General features: G+C 44.9%; 1 long non-coding RNA gene and 3 other non-coding genes across 5 annotated transcripts; all 4 read right to left on the bottom strand.

Moving 5' to 3' along the window:
* Window positions 1-9,730: 9,730 nt before the first annotated feature.
* Window positions 9,731-14,521, bottom strand: LOC114019496. Of its 2 annotated transcripts, none has more exons than XR_003564554.3 (5): window positions 14,461-14,521; window positions 13,765-13,911; window positions 12,854-12,990; window positions 11,544-11,589; window positions 9,731-10,173 (listed from the first exon to the last, which is right to left on the bottom strand). It is a non-coding gene; the product is annotated as an uncharacterized LOC114019496 (long non-coding RNA). The 2 variants fall into 2 exon arrangements; XR_005227926.2 differs by having other exon boundaries at window positions 13,765-14,048; window positions 14,461-14,505.
* Window positions 11,394-11,487, bottom strand: LOC114019501. Its single transcript, XR_003564560.1, has one exon. It is a non-coding gene; the product is annotated as a small nucleolar SNORD12/SNORD106 (small nucleolar RNA).
* LOC114019500 lies at window positions 13,081-13,172 on the bottom strand. The gene has a single exon (XR_003564559.1). It is a non-coding gene; the product is annotated as a small nucleolar SNORD12/SNORD106 (small nucleolar RNA).
* Window positions 13,996-14,086, bottom strand: LOC114019502. Its single transcript, XR_003564561.2, has one exon. It is a non-coding gene; the product is annotated as a small nucleolar SNORD12/SNORD106 (small nucleolar RNA).
* Window positions 14,522-14,592: the final 71 nt, after the last annotated feature.

The following is a 14,592-nucleotide window of genomic DNA, read 5'->3' on the forward strand; positions in this document are numbered from 1 at the left end:
TGACTCCTGAAGGGGTACAGTAGTCTGGAAAGGTTGAGAGCCACTGCTCTATGGCATCTGACGTTAGGGTGGCGGACTCAGCCCTGTTCCCAGGCTCCACATCACAATATGCAATTAGGGCCCACTCTAATCAATGGAAAGACTAATGGGAGTTGGATCAGGCCTTAACTGGCCCCTTGTTGGTCGCTTCAGTAAAGAGATGGATGCAGAGAAGCTTTAATTTTTGTTGCCTGTGCTTTGTGAATAAAGTGAGGTTTCAGAGTAGCAGCCGTGTTAGTCTGTATTCGCAAAAAGAACAGGAGGACTTGTGGCACCTGAGAGACTAACCAATTTATTTGAGCATAAGCTTTCGTGAGCTACAGCTCACTTCATCGGTGAGCTCACAAATGCTTATGCTCAAATAAATTTGTTAGTCTCTAAGGTGCCACAAGTCCTCCTTTTCTTTTTGTGAATAAAGTGAGCATAACAGTCTCCTCGCCATCTAGCTGACACTTCTCACCACTGTTTCATTCCCTATACAGTATTTTAAAAAAAGAAAAGGAGGACTTGTGGCACCTTAGAGACTATCAAATTTATTTGAGCATAAGCTTTCATGAGCTACAGCTCACTTCATCGGATGCATTCAGTGGAAAATACAGTGGGGAGATTTATGTACATAGAGAACATGAAACAATGGGTGTTACCATACACACTGTAACGAGAGTGATCACTTAAGGTGAAATATTACCAGCGGGAGAGCGGAGGGGGGGACCTTCTGTAATGATAATCAAGGTGGGCCATTTCCAGCAGTTGACAGGAAAGTCTGAGGAACGGCGGGGGGTGGAATAAACATGGGGAAATAGTTTTACTTTGTGTAATGACCCATCCACTCCCAGTCTCTATTCAAGCCTAAGTTAATTGTATCCAGTTTGCAAATTAATTCCAATTCAGCAGTTTCATGTTAGAGTCTGTTTCTGAAGTTTTTTTGTTGAAGAATTGAAACTTTTAGGTCTGTAATCGAGTGACCAAAGAGATTGAAGTGTTCTCCAACTGGTTTTTGGATGTTATAATTCTTGATGTCTGATTTGATTTATGTTCTTGTCAACTGCTGGAAATGGCCCACCTTGATTATCACTACAAAAGGTTTCCCCCCCTCCCCTCCCCGCTCTCCTGCTGGTAATATCTCACCTTAAGTGATCACTCTCATTACAGTGTGTATGGTAACACCCATTGTTTCATGTTCTCTATGTACATAAATCTCCCCACTGTATTTTCCACTGAATGCATCCGATGAAGTGAGCTGTAGCTCATGAAAGCTTATGCTCAAATAAATTTGTTAGAATCTAAGGTGCCACAAGTACTCCTTTTCTTTTTGCGAATATAGACTAACATGGCTGCTACTCTGAAACTTAGTATTTTAAAAGACACTGGCACTGGGCCTTGATGTGCATCCTGTGATAAAAGGGAGAGTCCTCTCCCAGTGGTACAGCCTGGGTTGTAAACACCAGCAGAAAGCTACAAAATACTTTGGGCACCTCTACCTTCCCTCCAGCCCATCCACGCATCCATCCGCGATGATGTCAGCAGCGACTACTCCACTGCATAAAGCAAACCTGGGCAGCAGCCATCAAGAGCTATCAAGAGAATTCACAGCAAATAGCAGGGGAAGCTGACATAATTTTTCCCCTGGCAAGTGGTGACAAAAGACAGTGCATGCTTTTTAGAATATGCTTATCCATATGTGCACAATGGCATCATTGTCAGGCCCTGCCTTTTTCTTTTAAAATAAACACCTAACAAAGGCCCCAGTTTACAATGGCACCTCAACTTTGCTCCCTCCACACCTGCACTCTGAGCCACGAGCACCTGCACGCACAGATGATTTCACATGCAAGGCCCCTTTGTCCCAACGTGGAGATGATGCACGGGAAACACTATCACATGTACTTGCCACTGTTTGAATCTGCCATGGGCGCCCATACAGATGTCATGCACAGAAGTGTTCGCAGGTGTAAAATTGCATGCATGTAGGTGGCAGCTGGTGTGAAGGAGGGGAAAAATGGAAAGTGAACGTGGGGCACAAGTGTTTGTACAGCGCCTTGCACGATGGAGTCTCAGTCCCTATTTGGGAGCCCTTAAGTGCTATTCAAACTCATAATAAAAACATATGCCTAAAGATGTGTTTAAAAGCAAAGACATCAGAAAATTCAGCCCCAGAGATGTATTTTAAAAGGATTCTGACTCCTGTAACCCACAAGAAAGCATTTACAGTTCTTCATTGCATGGATAAATGGTTGTCACAAAACCAACATTAGAACACATTTGCCGTGGCAAAGGGAAAATGAACTTACCATGCACAGCCTCCAGAGCAGCCATCTAGCCATTTTTCAGTTTAAAATAATCAACTGAGCAGCAAGGAAAGGAAGAGGCAAGTCATCATCATCAGGTAATTAATCAGTTGATCAGCTGAAAACCAACAAGATGTTATGACAGTCAAAAGCATTTGTTGATTGCACTGTGCTCCACAGTCAGACCTAGATCTCTCCTACTGCAATCACAAACTATTATTGCCTAGAATACAGTCTGGGGTTGTCAACACAACTGATGTATCAGAAGCTGATAACTATTCAATTTATCACTCTCAGATTAGAGATGGAGCTGGCAGGGGAGGGAGAAGGGAGAGAATGCTGCAATGAATAAATAGTTCGTGCTAACCCATCAGCTAATGCTGCTGCACAGCAGAGCTAGGATAGGCTCTAAAAATAATATTATAATCAGCATATGGCCAGAAAGATTATAGGGTCTTTGGGAAAATAAATGTTAAACCACTCATGGTGTATGGGGAAAAAAAGTAAATCTATTAAAAGCAACATCAGACAGAAAGAATCTGTGCTTATTTCTGGCCCCCCAGACCCTATCCCCTAACGGCACCAAGAAACAGATCTGTTTGAGAAAAGTAAACATTTGTTTAAAAATAGGAACCAAGTGAGAGACTCCAGATTGATTTTTTTTAAAGTTATGTAAATATATATGGAATTGTCTGTTCCTGCAGTAACTGATAAGGCGAAGGAGAGAGAAAATCCAGTCAGTTCCCAGCATTCATTCTCTTCTCCTGCTACTTCACACGGTCAGAGGGCTGGATACAACGCTAACCCACTGGAACCTTCCTTTAAACTAGCTCTGAGTTGGGGCTCTCAGTTTAAAAGGGGAATTTGAATAAACCCCTGGTCAATCTCATTCCAAAAATTTTATTTCTGCCATCAGCTGGTGTTCCAAAAACACACAGTGGTTATCACAAGTGCTGGCATCCTCTGGGCCACGGGGGTGTTCCATACCCCCACTCCTCCTCCCCACCCGTTCCCCCAAACCTCCACCCTTGCCCCGCCTCTTCCCACCCAGTTCCTCCCCCTTCCCTGAGCACACCCCACTCCTCAGCCCCAGAGCATCCATGGAGTCAGCGCCTGTGGTTGTATCAGGGAATTGGCTGGTCCCCGCTAGAAGCTGACAGATGTTTCGGTAACATGAAGCACAACTCAGACCTGGCCAGAGAAAGAATTCAGATTTCACTTGCTGAGTGTTAAAGATGAGGTAATTCCCCTCCCCCATTTATTAAAGGAATAGGTTAAGGCCAAGATTTTCAAATATGGGTGCTCTTACATCCTTCCCTATCCTGGAGAGGAAAGCTGGTCCAATGATTCAATCACTAGCCTGGGACTTGTGTTCAACTCCCAGCTCTGCCAGATTCCGTGTGTGACCTCAGGCAGGTCACTTTGGTCCAGGTCCTAAGAGGTATCTAGGTGCCTAACTCTCACTGAGATCACAATGGGAGTTGGGGGCCTCAAGCCCTTTGAGGATCTGGGCCATAGACTGTCTATGTCTGTTCTCCACCTGTAAAACAGGGATGAGTGTGTAATTCCCCACCTCATAGGGGTGTTGTAAGAATAAATACATTAAAAGAGTGTGAAGTATTTAGATACAACTCTGATGGGGGGCATCTAGGTACCTTAGATAATTATTTAGGCCCAGATTTTTAGAAGTATTTAGGCATTGCTATGCTCAGCATCACAATGCCTAACTGATTTAGAAGCCTCTACTTCATTTTTAAAGGGATTTAGGTGCTTAGGAGTCTAAATTCCATTGACATTGCTGAACACAGCAACACCTAAATACTTTTAGCTGTCCAGGCTTTCGTGGACAGATTTTTCAAGTGCTGAGAATTCAGCAGCTCCCATTTACTTAGAAGCCCCATTTTTGAACACCTCTTTTTGCAAGTCTTGTCCTTACGCTTCTGCGTGTTTGAATAAGTGCCAGGAACTCCAACAGAAGCAAGTCTCGGGAAAATTGGCTAACACAAAACTTTATAAGGTACACTTACTAAACCAGGCTTTTGCCACAGCAAAGGAAAACTATATTCTGTCTGGGCTTTGTGCCTTTCGGCAACAGTACAAAAAAACCTCATCTAACCATCTCTCCAAGCATGAGGTCCTGACAAGTTCAAGATTTACTTAGGAGCAGTTTCTGAGAGGGCTGTGTGTCAAATCTCTTTCACTTCTCTGTTGCAGAAAAAAAAGAAAAAAAATGTCAAGGACTTCTTTGAGCTACAGGCTCACGATTGATTTATTACAACACTAATCTAGTGACAAGGAGAAAGCACCAAAGTACAGGAACACAAAGAATTGATGACTTGGCAGATAAAACTACCCTCTGCAACTCAAACAGATGGGAGTATTTGACGGAGAATTCCATCAGACCCATACAAAACCTTGGCAAACGTATGCACACAGCACCCCCTGCAGATCCATAATTACCTGCAAATATCTGGATTGAGTTCTCAACAATCTGTATGTGATTTCCCCACCCACATCTATTCTACCCCTGCACAGCAGACACTCACATCAAGAATTGTTGGCATTCACAGGGATGTCCAATCCAAGGTGAGAAAATCAGCAGTAGCCAGAGGTAAATTTTAAGCTGTATTCCCATACGCATGCAGAGTAACCCTGTGAGACAGAGCAGAAATCCTGATCCATTATTCTTGGAGAGAAGAAATTGAGGGAAAAAAGGCAGAGAAAATTTCATCCCAGCTGGTCCCTCTCAAACTGGCTAAACAGGTTCCTATTGGACTCCCTTGGAACCAGCAGGGCTCAGCTGCCTTCAATCCCTATTATAAAGGATGTGTCTGCTAAACATAGTTAAATTATTAACATTGTCTATATTAGAAGTGTTTTAGCTCCCACATCAGTATGCTCTAGTTCAAGAGATTATTCTGATTGGAGTAGCTAAATGAGCAAAATTGCTACTCACATTAATGAAAAACTGCTTTAAATTATGAGAGTCAATTTTCCACCCTCACTGTCTTGTGGCTACACACGCTAAAGGCAGCTGTTCACTCGGCCACCCTTTCCCCTCCCTTCACCGTGAAAACTGTCATTTATAGTTCTAAGTAGCAGTAATATCCTACAAATATGCAATGCCCTCCCAGCCTGGTGATGATTTATGGTAATCTGTTAGAGTATTAATTAGGCTCTTGCTATTGGGCATTGAACTAACAAAGCCATACTTTAAATGCTGCAGGAAATTATTGCTTAAATATTTCCTCTGCCTAGTTGACTGCTACTTGCTGAAGAAGCATAAGGAATTGCCACTAACTAGCTTGAAGCAGTGATTAAGAGCTGCAACTACTTTACTCCTGGGTGAATTCTGCGCCACTGCACAATGCAGAATTTTGCAGAAATTAATGTTGTGTGCACAGAATTTCCTCCCCCCCCACAGAAATGGGCTGCAGAGATGTTGGCTGCCATTAGGGGCCACTGGACCCAGCTGAGCCCAGCTTGCAAATAGCAAACAAGGCCAGGAGGAGGGAACTGGAGGGTTCCCAGCAGCTGCAGTTCCTAGCACACCCTGAAGGAAGGAGGTGATGGCATACAGGAAATTCCATGCAAGCCCAGAACCCAGCATCAGGCTGTTTCTCCCCCTGGATCCCTGGGCTCTAGGAGAATTGGGGTAGGGGTGAAAGTAATTTAAAGGACTTTCCGGTACACAGGACAGCTGGGGTCCTGGGCAAGGTGGAGGGGGTGGCTCTGGGTCCCTCAGAAGGGGCAGGGCCCCAGGCAGAAGGGGAAGGGCTGGGGCCAGACTCCCCTAGCTCTTCCCTCAGCACTGCCTAGCCTATGCTGCCCGGGACTCTGGCAGCGATTTAAAGGACCTGGGGTTCTGGCTGCTGCCAGGAGCCCCCAGCCCCAGGGCAGCTTCCCCTTTTGCCCCATCAGCAGCTCTGGTGGTACGGTCAGCTGTGTACCAGTGACCACTTTCTTACCACTATGCCATACCAGACCTGCTTACTTTCACCTCTGGCAGGGGGTGAGAGTGTCTGGGCCGGGGAGGTCCCCATGGCTGAACTCTGTGGGGTGGGGTCAGAAGAGTGTCTGACCACCTGGCTGGGCTGGGCACACAGAGAAACAGGAACTGGTCTGCTGTAGGGGTTTCTTTAACTCTCTGCTCTGGGAGGATTTTTTGTGTATCTGTATTGTTGCAGACATACTCGCTGACAGGTATTTTGAAATAAATTACCAAAATAATTGAAACTGATGTGATTATATAGTGTTATTTTGACTTACAATTTGCATAATTTTAAAATATTGTGTACAGAATTTAACATTTTAGCACAGACTTCCTCCAGGTGTACTATTTGCCCCTAGGCAAACACAGCTCACTTCGTTGTATTAAGCATGTATGAACTATTAACTTTATAGCTTTGCACAGCCAGGACATTGCAGACACAATGGAAAACTACAGCTGTGGAAAACTAAACCTGCTCCTTGAGGTTCTAATGAATAGGGCATGAGAATTGTTTTTAGAAACACACCTCGAATGTACATACCTGCTGCACTACTCCCCTACATTAGCACATCAGTAACAGCTATTTTCATCATTAAGCCTGGAGTTTGAATGGAGTCCTGCCACTCTAGACGCCGCTAGGTAACGAACACTTTCCAGCTCTTAGTATCAGCTCTGAAGCATGAATGTGCATTGCAGCAGGAATGCAGAGGTGCTACCAGCTTGTTTATCCAAACATAGCCAGACCCTGGTGGAGTCATCAGTTCAACCGATGCCAAACATCTACCAGGGCTGACCCCAGATACCCTGACCCAATTGCTTCCAGCTCGCAGCTAAACATCACTCAGCCAGGATTACTGTGTGCCACATAGCAATCAGGCCAGATGGAGAATGGCTGTCACCTTCCCAAAGGAACAGCCGCCGCCTCACCTGAGACTCAGCTTCATCACACAGGGCAAAGTAATTAGGATGTTTGTATCTTGTGGTAAATCACTGCACACATTAGAACAGGCTGACAACAGTTAAGAGGGGAACAAAACAGATTTTTACTACTGCTTAATATCAGTGGCATCAGAATCTGTAAATTAGGTGTACAGAGCTGCCATCCCATGACTGACTGTGGTCTAAACCTCAAAGACTAAGGCAATCCTCATCTCTAATTGTGATAACATTTTTGACTTGGGCAAAATCAATTTTGAATTGTTACCCATATCTGAAATTAGGATAATTCTTACATACGTACCTGGCACTGCATATGTACCTTGCGTGGGTATTGTGATTTAGTGCCTCAAACAATTTTGAAGATAAAAAGTAACCTGAAGTTCCAGCCTGTGTGAAGGAAGAACTGATGTCTACTATGAGGTGTAAGCACTTGTAATGCCACTCAGACTGTGGCTTTTTCCTGCTTTAGTGATTTCCTGTGTGTTAGTATGCATTTACGCATCTGTATTAACAGTAGCCTTGGGGTCTGAGACAAATGTCAGCAAGATGGGGGTAGAAAGCTGCAGCATTTAAGTACCTCCATTTCATTAAAGAAATGGAGTACTTGTGGCACCTTAGAGACTAACCAGTTTATTTGAGCATGAGCTTTCGTGAGCTACAGCTCACTTATGCATCCGATGAAGTGAGCTGTAGCTCACGAAAGCTCATGCTCAAATAAACTGGTTAGTCTCTAAGGTGCCACAAGTACTCCTTTTCTTTTTACGAATAGAGACTAACACGGCTGTTACTCTGAAACCTGTCATTAAAGAAATGGTTCTACAAGCCTGAACTGGCAAATGTAATCACTAAAGACGTCATCTTCCTCTTGTCAGAGTGACAGGATCAGCAGAGGCAACCGAGTTGGATTCCCCTTGATTTATGAGGGGGCTAACTCTAGACCTCTCTGAAGGGCCTTAGATTACAGAACAAGTTTTTCTCTAAGTTCTGAAGTCACCTGGCTGCATCTGCAGAACAGAGCTCTTGAGGGGAAATGAGATTTAGGCATAGAGTTGTGTAGGCTTATTAATTTTGTTTTGTAATTTATAGCAGCAACTATTAGCCTTGGATGGGCCTAGTTTTATTTCTGTGCAAGTCAAAAGAAATGAGGGAAGAGTGCAGCAACTGCTGAGAATGCCTTTAGGCTAGCTTCTCCATTCCAACTCAAGGGGTAGATACAGATCCAGCTAATGGAAATGGCATTGTTCTCTTCCGTGAGACTCCAGGAGTTGAATGGGGAGAAAGACAAGTGTGGAGAGGAAAAGCTGGCAACAGGTGCTCTGCAGTTGCCCACCCTTACTGAGCGCTATCTGCTCTGAGGTTTGGTCTACACATGGAATTTTTCTACGGAATGCATCCAATGAAGTGAGCTGTAGCTCACGAAAGCTTATGCTCAAATTTGTTAATCTAAGGTGCCACAAGTCCTCCTTTTCTTTTTACATGGAAATTGTATCAGCATAACTGCATTGGTCAAGAGTGAAAAACTACATCAGAGTTGCTATAGCTATGCAAGAGTGCTGTCAACATAGCTACCCACATTCAGGGAGGTGTTGCTACACCAACAGAAAAACCCTTTGCCAGCATAGGCTGTGCCTACACTACGGGGCTATGCCAGAATAATTATGCCAACATTGTTGCTGTAGTGTAGATATACCCTTTACCAATACCATGTGTCAGAAGCAGGGAGATGAGGGAGCCAAGACACTAAGAACTTACTGCTTCAGTGCAAGTCTGGCTACCACAGCGGCCCCAAAGCACGCAAACCATCTGGTGCAGGATGAATTACCAGCTCTAAGACCGTATGTACCGACTAGGCCCCAGAACCTTGTTCTCTTTAGTTTCTTGCTGCAACTGAGGCTCTGGCTCTCCTAAGTTGCCAGTAAGCAACACCCACCTTCCCAGGTGCATGTATTTGATTATGACCATCCAGATCTGTAAAGTAAAAAGCCCAACAAAACCTAGACAGCTTTTAGAGCCCCCAGCCACCATGTCAGAATCTCATTCAAAGTAGGTTTTAAGAAAGAAGTCTCCAAGGAGGATGATTGAAGGGTAGTTTTATCTGTCTGAAAACAAGTTGACAGTTGGGTATTTTCCTCAATTTAACCATTTAAAAGCTTCCCAAGATATTGGCATCACCTCATGCCGGGGCCTGCATGCCATGTCTAGAACAGGCTATCGAGGTATTTTGTCATCTCCACTACTGTGGTATTTCAGCCCCTCAAAAACACTAATGGATTTATCTTCACAACATAGGAAAGTATAATCCTCATTTTACACATGGAGTGCTGAGGCCAGGAGATCAAATGACTTGGCTGAGGTCCAACAGGAAATCTGGTTAAAACAGCCCGGATTTCAACCTGATGCCTAGAGGCCCAGGCTCTGCTTAACCACACGACCTTCCCATTCATATACAGACAGAAGCACACACTTCAATCCATTTAAGAAGTTACCTCAGTACTTTTAATGATTTTTAGTACATAAGAACCTTCCACATTACAGCAGTGGGTTGAACCCAGCTTGCATGGGGTGAATACAGCCATTACGGACACAAGAACACTAGACATAGTATGTTACTGCATAAAAAGAGGTCAAGATTCATAGATGGTCAATCCCTTCCACTGAAATGGCTCATGAGCTTTGAGAGAAGAAATTACTAAAGCTCCATGGCATGTCTTAAGGAGGCAGGACATGCAGTATTTCTTATTCCACACAGAAAGAGGGAAGTTTGACCATCAAGTCAGAGCAGAGCAATGTGGATACAACAGCCTAGACTCAGGATATTTTGCTGTCACTTTGACAAATGTTCACAATATTAACAGGAGCTTTCTGCTACTTCACAGGGCAACTTCTGCTTCGTGCTGACATTGACAACTCCTTCACCTGTCAAGGGAAAGTCAAGATTTAGTCATATGAACTCTGCCAATTTTACAGACAGTTAAGGCAGCTCTCGTCACTTTGCACTTCTAGAGTGACACATGAGAGTTTGTGCCAGGATTCAACCTTTTGTGTTGTGTTCTCCACAAGCTAAAATAAGGAACAGCTACTTCTCCCCCTCCATATCACTTAGAGCATCTTAAGACCCAACGCAGCTACAGCAGTAAATGCAAACTTAGTAGAGCAAGACACCCACATAATGAACTGAAAAAAGCAGACTTATGTTTAAATTTGCAGAGGATTTTGGAAAAATTAAGACTATTTGCTTCTTCACAACAGATTGAACTTTTCAGTCCCCGAAGGGAAGCGTATAAAGGAGGCAAACACCTTGAATGAAAAGTTGAGGCACTCAGTAATAATCAACAAAAGCTCTTTTTACTCACTGAAGTTAAATTTGGTGTTAAGACCAGTTTCAAAGTAATTCTGACTAAATAATATTCTTTTCCCCTCTTAACTGAGCTTTCTACCCACAAGTCCTGTGACATGAACACTAGTCACTAAAGGGTATTTAAGCACCTAAGCAGAAGTTGTAATTTTCGAGAGCACCAAGATGCATCATTCCCATTGATTTCAAGTGAATCAAGTGGTAGGTACTTCAGAAAATTCCACTAGGCACGTGTCTGCATCTTAGGCCTCTAATACTTTTTTAAAACGTGGCCCACATTCAGTCTTTCAGCCAGGATGGGACCTGAAGTACTAACAAAAGTTTGCTGACGACCCACCCACAAACACATCATAAACAAGTGAAAACAGCAGAAACCCCAGCCATACCCCTCTCCCCCCCAAAAATAAACTCAGTCACCTTTAACAGAGCAGTGATAGCACACAAGCTATTTTTACAGTCAGCTCTGCCAATGAAGCTAGTAACTTCAGTGACCTACATTTTGTTCTAGACTGGTACAGCAGTATCTGCAGGTCCCATGAAAACATGGATTGTGCTCAGAACTGAACAGCTAATGTTTGTTACGCATGTTGAAGACAGTTTATATATAGTCCCCAAGTGTTACTGAGATGTGTGCAAAATGCACCCTCAATTGCTGTCTGCCTTCAGAGTAGCCTGCATTTATGTGCAACCATTTTGGGCATACAGGCCATGGGCATGGAGCTCTATATATGTAATTAATTGGTATTTACACAGCAACATGAACAGGGAAAGCATCTCTGCATCTGTGGAATCAGACAGCCTGGCTAAAATGCAAGTTTTGGTCAGCATTGCCGATCTGATGGGGAAAAAAGTCTGAAGTCATCACATTCCACAGAACAACATGCCTTTCAGGTTGTCAAACACTTTTTAAAAAAAATTAAAACCAGTTTACCTTTAAAAGATCCTCAAGTCTATGTTTATGGACAACGTAATAGTTCCTGCAGGAGAGATATTGTACAGGAGAATTAATTACTTTCAAGGCTGCTGGCATTTAAAATATTCAGTCTGCATCTTAGAAAGTTTATGATCTACAAAGCACCAAGTGGGCGCATTTGCATGACAAAAGGTTTATTTTATATTCCACATTGAGTGCCATTAGTAATCTAACTGAATTGCTAAGAACAAGTATCAAATTATGAAACAATTTTAACAGCAATACAGGAGAGATGCATGGATCTGAAGAACTGGGGTTTTTTACCCACGAAAGCTTATGCCCAAATAAATCTGTTAGTCTTTAAGGTGCCATCGGACTCCTCGTTTTTGTGGATACAGATTAACACGGCTACCCCTCTGATACTATGCAGCTGTTCCTACAATATACTTCTGGTCCGCTGCTCATCCTATCATTTACCCATTCCATTCCAGGTCAAACTATTAAGCTATCACAATGGGATCTGCCTAACAGGATGCAAAAGAAATAAGTTGGGTGAGGTAATATCTTTTATTGAACCAACTTCTGTTGGTGAGACAGACAAGCTTTTGAGCTTCACAGAGCTCTTCAGGTCTCCACGAAACGCAACACACCAGCAAACCCTTTTTTGCTTCCACCCTTGACTGGCCTGCACTTCATGGGAAGTTTGCAAGACATTTCTCAATGTTCCCAGACTTCCAGAAATGTTTCTCATTCACAGACCATTTGCAAAGCTTAATGACCCCAATCAACTATGTGCCCATTGCCATCCTGCAACCTGAGCAATGGTAGATTGGCTGGGCCCTGGCTTTTCGTGTTCCTCACCACTGGACATGCACTGCTGTTTACATGCAGTATTTGCCACCTATGTCTAAGGCTGGCAGACTTGGTCAGCAACAGATATCTGGGGGCAGTGGAGGGACAAGATATTTCTGCAGAAAGGATGCATCCAAAGAGAAAGGGGTGGTGTTTTTTTCAAATAATACCTAAACAATGCTTAAAAGGCTGCAGTCACTCCTACTTTGGAGGCACTAAGCACAAACTTCTAGTCTGAAGGTAAAGGAATTAAATGTCTGTCTTGTCTATTAGAGCGTAAACTCTCCAGGGCAACATCTGTCTACTATTGTTTGTACAGTGTCTAGCATAATGGGGCCCCATTTCCAGTTGGCCCTTATGCACTATCATAATTAATAATAAATAAGGGGGATTCATGACTGCTTTAGAGCCAGTCTCTCCCTTGAAGGGAGAAATTATTTGAGACTACTGACAAAGATATTTATTCAGAAACTTACCACTCTCTCCTAGTAGTGGCTCACAAGTGGCTTGTTAACCAGGGCAGTGTCCTCTCTTTCCAAGACTCTTCAGGTCACCATGTCACCTTTCTCTCAGTGAGCCAGGTCTCCCAGGCTCCACCCTTGCTGTCATGGACCTAAAAAGTACAAAGCCATGGGGTGGGATTAACCACTGAGTATGAGTCGGGGGAGGGGGGGAAGAGAGGAAGGAGAAAGGGCCCTTCCCTACTGGTGTATCAGACTGAATCTGGCTAAAGCAGTGAAAAATCAGCACTGTCGCTCTGATGGGGAAAAAAGTTTAGTCATCATGTACACCAGTGAGATCTCAGCTCCAGAGTGAGCTGGAGGAGGGAAGTGCCAGGGCAGCATGCGAATGACATCCTAGTTTGCATGCAGTTTCAGCAAGGCAGACACATGGGACGTATGTAGCTAACTGGTTATCTGCACATTAGGCTGCCATACAACTGCACAAATGCACTTCACTTTTTTAATACATCAGCCATAAGAGTACCAGTTACATGTTTCAGATGGAAGACTGCAGCACTTACAGTGGTAGGTGCTATAGAAGCCTAAGATACAGGAGTCAGTTGTTTGGTCACATGTGGAGAAAGAAAAACACATGCTGAGAAACAGATGGAAGAGAAGAAACAGTGTTATAGTGGCAGATAGAGACAGGGGTTCACAAAAGAGCAGCACTTTTAAAGATGGGAGCCTAATATAGCAAGGAGAGACTAGGATACTGGACAGAGAAAGTGGCAAAAAGGATGCAAAATAAGAGTAGCTTACATCTGTTGGCTGGGGAAATGATGATATGGCTGCCCTAAGCAAAGTTTCACAGTATTTACATGCAGGAACCAAGAAACAAACTTGGAAAACAGCAGCAAAAGGTATTTATTCATAGACGGGCTTACCGCTGCCACCTCCACTAGGGTCAGAAAGGGCAATGGACACAGTGGGTTCGTAACCAGAGCATTGGTGCTTCCTGCTGGTTCTACTCTGGAGCCGCGCCTGGCATCGCTCTCCCAGGCCGGGTCCCCAGCACATGTTGCTCACTGGACCTGAGAAGCAGAAGACGGAAGAGGCACTAGAGATTTAGCCCCGCTGGCCATCCGGCGGGAGCAAAGCAAAGGCCGCCTCCCCGGGCTGGTGCATCAGACACAATCTGGCTTAGCGCAGCGAAATCAACACTGTCGCTCTGCTGGGGAAAAAAGCTTTAGTCATCACGTGCACCGCGCTGCGGGGGAAGCCCTGGCTGCGGGACCAGGGAGCGACCAACCCGGTCAGCGGCTACACACTCCCAGGCCCTCTTGCCGGGGGAGCGACACGCTGCTGGGGGGCGGCCAGCGAGAGGGCAGGCGGGAGCGGCAGCCGCTAGCGAAGGACTCCCCCAGGCAGCAGGGCGCTCCCGCTCAAGGGCCGCGGCCGAGCTGCAGCCGGCTCCCCGCGGCCCTTGCGGAGGGGACACCCCATCAATACAGGCCGAGTGCCGCAGCAGGGGCTACAAGGCACTGCTGGAGCTGGACAAGGGCCAGGCACCGGCGCGGACGGCCGCGGATTGCATTGGATTGCATGCCGCCCCCCCCCCCAGCCCCGCACGGGCCACTCACCGCCGCCCTCAGCGAAGGGAACGAAAAAGAGAGCGCACGCCTGCAACATGTCCTTATATAGTGCACTGTGCCTCACTGCGCATGCTCCACCCACGCGTACCTGGGAAACGTAGTCCCAGAGGCGCCCTCTGT

The sequence above is a fragment of the Chelonia mydas genome, chromosome 13 (assembly GCF_015237465.2).
Source record: "Chelonia mydas isolate rCheMyd1 chromosome 13, rCheMyd1.pri.v2, whole genome shotgun sequence".
Taxonomy (NCBI): Eukaryota; Metazoa; Chordata; order Testudines; family Cheloniidae; genus Chelonia; species Chelonia mydas.